The sequence below is a fragment of the Equus quagga genome, chromosome 21 (assembly GCF_021613505.1).
Source record: "Equus quagga isolate Etosha38 chromosome 21, UCLA_HA_Equagga_1.0, whole genome shotgun sequence".
NCBI lineage: Eukaryota > Metazoa > Chordata > Mammalia > Perissodactyla > Equidae > Equus > Equus quagga.
The window spans coordinates 1,800,706-1,806,033 of NC_060287.1; positions in this window are offsets into that span (position 1 = coordinate 1,800,706).

Consider the following 5,328-nt stretch of genomic DNA (forward strand, 5'->3'; position numbering starts at 1 on the left):
GCTTGCCTTTTTAATCTCTAATTTGTATATTTTGATAATCAGAAGTCCTTCATTTTATTAAAGTCCAATTTAGTGTCATTTATTTTATGGTTAGTATTTTTTTATGTCTTATTTAAAAGATATTTGCCTACCTCAAGGTCAAGATGTTATTTTATGATTTTTTTACTAGAGGCTTTATTGGTTTATCCTTCATATTTAATTATAAAGTCGAGAATTTTTTTTGTGTGAGCTATGATTTAAGAATCATGATTCCATTTTTCACACAGATATCTAATTAACCTAACATCATTTATTTAAAAAAAACACCCTTTCCTCATATGACTGGAATTGCCTTCATCAAAATCAAGTGACCATGTGGTAAAGGTTTGTTCTGGATTCCATCCTTTGCCTCATTTGTCTGTTTGTCTTTGTGCAATATCAGACTTTATAAATTACCATAGCTCTCTAAAGCATAATATAAAACTGGCAGGGCAAGTTCTCCCAGCTTTGTTTTTATAGTTCAAGATTGCTTTAATGATTCTTGAAGCTTTGAACTGTTCAGGGAACTTTTAGAATTTAGAATGCTGGAACCCGGGCTGCCAAAGCAGAGTGCGCCCAACTTAACCACTAGGCCACAGGGCCGGTCCTGGGTATTTTTTATTAAAATTGAGAAAAAATGTTAAAGATAGGCACTAAAATACTAACTGTAGTTACTTTTGGGGGTTGAGACTTTAAGAACAAGAATGGGCAGAGAAGGCTATTCTCTTATTACATTAATTAAATTTAAGTCCTAGGATTATGGGTAATTTTTGTTTGTTTTCTTATTAAATAAATAGAAAAAAGGAAAACACTTTAGGACAACCAGATATTCCTACAGTCTACATCATTATCTTTACAAGTTTGTTATTTGGTCAAAAAATTTCTAAATAATCACACTGATTAATATTGCTTTTTATAAATGGTAGAGGAAAAAAATCTAATGGTTAATCAAGAAAGCGTAATTTGGGAATCTATAGGCTAGCTGATACTTAGAAGCATCTAAAACTAAAATTTGTAATAAGATGAAAAAACAGACCATTAGTCTATTCATCTTCTTATAGTATTTTCCACAATCACCACATTTCAATGGTCCATCCTGGTTTTATTTTAATTTCTCACTTCCCGGAGTAATAATTTTTTAATTGAATTTTAAGGGTATGTTAATATAAGGATAAAGTGCCAGGTTTCCATGGAGCAAATATATCCCATAGGACTAACTCTAGAAGACAGAGAATGTTGACATCTTCTTGCTTCTGTGAATTTCGGGTTTATGTCAGCCCTGAACGGTGCAAAACTGAGCTCCAAAGCTAAAAGTTCTGTAAAAGTATTTTTTAAAAAATGGATCATTTATTTAGTACCCACATTGAAGTTTCTGTCTTTTTGATTTTTCAAATACCAAAACCTCTGGCCCACTTTGACTTTTCAAACTCTAATATTTGTTTTAAATATAAGTGTTTTAAACATGTGTACTTGTGCATGTTACACATCTAGGGGAGAAAGAGAGACTAGATAAATTCATTGGAGCATAAGCTCATCTGAAATTTTTCAGCTTCTCCTTGATTTGCTTTCATACGTCTTAAAATATCAAATTGAGTTTTGAGATTTGAAGTTTTTTTAATAAAGAAAAATAATTAATGCGTATCTAAGTTCTGCTCAATAGCTATTCTTTATTATTAGATTCTAAGAGAAATTGTGAAAAAATTTCTACAAATGTTTTAGAATGCACAGATTCCATAACTATAGAAAAATAGATCAATAGATATTTTGAAGAAGAAAAATAGAAAGGGGAAGATTTTTTTTCATGAACTGTCAGGAGGTTGTGTTTGTGTTAATGAGAAACATTATCTTACCAAAGAATCCTGGTATCCTCATTTCCATTTATATAGGAAATTGATTAATACTTAACTAATTGGCACATGCAAATGGGGATTAACTGAATTCACTTTTCTTCGTAACTCAACGGCTGTAATTTAGATCCTTACTTAGATTTAAATCTTTTGTTATTTTTGAAAGTAATCATCTTCCTGTTGTTAGAAATAAAACATCAAAGCACTATGCTAATTATAACTTATTTGTGTCTCACAAATTAGCTAATTAACGTTACTGAAAAGTAACTGTACAGTGAGCAAAGTTTAAACTCCGGCATTGGAGTCAAGCCTGTTACACAATATAGTGATGAGATACACACCACTGAATGCCTTTGGGTCAGATATACTTTGGAGCTAATAACTACAGTTAGATATTCAGTTTCATTTCAAAAGAATAGCTTATTCTGATGTTTCAATGCAATTACATCTGTGAACTTTTTGCAATTAGCTCTCCTAGAGAGATAAGAGATGCAAGGAGGTTGGAAAACAGAAAGATGTGCATGGCTAGGAAAGCAATCTTTTAAGTAAAATCTCAAGGGTTTGTGGCATGCATGATTTGCTTGGGGAAACTCTACAAAATCAGTATACTCATGGCTTTGGATTAGCTGACTAGTATATTTCAAAACCCAAGATTCTGGCAATGATAATTCCTTAAGGTCAGGGCAAAAATCTTGTTTAGCATTTTATTTAGAGGGAAATGGCTAGAAGTCTAACAGTTTCTGAGAGGTCTAAATCCAATTCATTCAGATGCAAATTTAATGTATGGTGAGAGAATGGAGAATCAGAGGCATGTTTGGAGGAGCAGCCCTTAGTTGGCAGTGAAGTAGTCTGTGTCAGAAGTATTGGGGACAGGACTTGGCCCTGGCTGTTTGCATATCAAATATTTATTGAGTCGGTACCATGTGTCAGGGACTGTACTACAATCTCAAGACATAAGAGTGAAAAAGGCTGGTGAAACTCTCATCTCAAAAACAACATATAGGTCTAGGTACAAGAGACAGAACAAATGTATAAACGGAAAAATAAGTTAATTGAATGTTGTGATAAGTGCCATGAATGAAAAAGCTGAAGGTTGAGATAGCACTAAAGTCAAAAGTGATAAATGCAAAGATCCGGTCATGGAAAAAATATAACAAAGGTTATTTTGGGCTGATGTTGCCAGATGCAGAAGAGCCTGATGTGAACAAGGAGCTCAAAGAAAATCATTGTGCCTGAGGCATAGCAAATAGTGAACATGAGAAAGAATGATAAGACGAAGTTCTAGAAACAGGGTCAGGTCACACCAGGCCTAGTAGGCCTTGGTAAGAAGATGATTTGATTTTATTTTAAACACAACGGTAAGATATTGAAAACCTTTAATCTAGGTGATCACATGAACCCAATTCGCATTTAGGAAGGTCATCTTTGGGACTAGATGAGAAATAGATTGTGGAAAAGTAAGAGTGGATATCAGTAGACATACAAAGAGAGTGTTCTGTAGTCTAGATAAAAGATGGTGATAGCCTTGTCTTATGGTAGCAGCGAAGGTAGAGAGGAAAGAATGGATTCAAGATGTAAAGTCAGCAGAAACCCCCAATGGATTAGAAATAGGGGTGAGTTACAGGAAGGATCATATATAAGTAGCATGAGCAGCTGAGTAAATCATGGGGCCACCTGGTAAGAGGGAAAAACCTGAATCCTAGTCAGTGACACCAAAAAGCCTTTAGAGTGAGGAATTAAGGCAGTCTTGGCCAACCCAAGAATATTACTTAATTCTAATACCCAAAGGCAAAATACTGAAGCTAATGCCACCCCATAATATGCCTCTTTGACATATGGATTATTTTGAACGAAAAGCCACTGAGATCCAGAAGAGGCTGGAAAATCTAAAAATAGGGCACAAGTTTTCCTTTTGTAAAGGAAATTCCCATTTGTAAAGATACCTCTGTCTCCAGTACCAGGAAGAGGTAGACCTTTAACAACTCTTATCAATGGAAAAGGCACTGACTTAAACTACATAACAAATCTTACTAAAGTCCCCTTGTTTACCATATATTTCCTGGTCACCTTCTCAAAACTTGCCTCAGTAGCCCAGAAGCCCAATGCCCATTTCCGTTAGCCTAAGGTGGTAGAGGAGCCTAAGTTCTAACCACCCCTTTGAGTTACTCATCTCCAGGTGCTCCCATGTGTGTGCACATGCATATGTTAATAAACTTGTGTTTGTTTTCCTCTTGTTCATCTGTGTTTGGCCAGTCTAATTTATAGGGCCCCGGCTGGAAAACCTAAGCTAGGTAGAGGAAGAGATTTTTTCCTGCCCTACACTACTGTCATTCTGTTTTCTCAGATAGTACAGTGAGGTGGAGCAAGAAATGAGCACAGAGCTAAGGAGAGATGGGAACATTGGTGGAGGCACGTGTGGGAGGTGTTTGGAATAGGAAAAGCTAGGCATACGAGGGAAGGACATATGAAGCCAGAAGTCCAGGATCATCACTGGCTCTAGCATGCTCCCTCAGAGAGGACAATGTGACAAAGGCCTGATGTTTACCTTAGTGCATGATAAGCCAGGCGATATCTGAAGGGCTCATACTTGGGAGAAGATCTAGCCCTTCTGAACTTCGAAAGGGTGCTCCAGATTTTTGTTTAAGGAAATAATATAGACTTGAATTGAATTATTTAGGTTATTCCAACTTTGCACAATGTAGCCCTAATGCCACATCTGAACTCTCAGAATCCCAGAGTAGCTGTCTCATAAGCCAAAAGTCTTGGTGAGTCAGATGTGGCCTCGCTCTAGTTACAGAACTCCAGACGAGGTCTCACTGTAATTAGAGAAAACCTCAGACAAAATTGTTATATGGATAGTTCGTTTGGGGGGTCCTCATCGCTCACCACTCTTTTCTCACTTTCTGTCTTCTCTCCCTTTATAAGGCATCCACTCGGCTGTCTCCAATAAATAGTGCTTTGTTATTTTCCATCATTCAACTGGATAATGCACCAAACTCCTGATTTTCCCACTCCTCTATAAAAGTGTATGCATCCACTGTTGAGCCCTTCATAGTCTTTCTAGATAATCTAATAAACTAATCTCTGCTCAAGCTGACGGTGGCTTAAATCAGAGAATGCTGGTAGCTGCATTCTGGAGAAGCGCAGCCTAACCAAATGTCCGGGGCTAATGCTGAGAACAGCTGCTCCTTGTATGGAAAGCAAGCTCTCTACACCTTAAAATTAGACCAAAGAAAGGACTGAGTCACCCTGCTTTACAGTGGACTTCAGGCCTTGAAAGTTGGCTTCCAAAATTATGGAATGCTCCTTTCAAATTATGGAATGCTAAGAAAGTAGTTTACATCAAATAAAGAAAAGGGCTTTAAATCGTCATGTGAGGACAGAGAAAAAAATTTGTTACTGGAAAGGGAGCAAAACTTTTTGTCTTTGACCCGGTGTCCCATAAAGTGGAAAATATTTACTT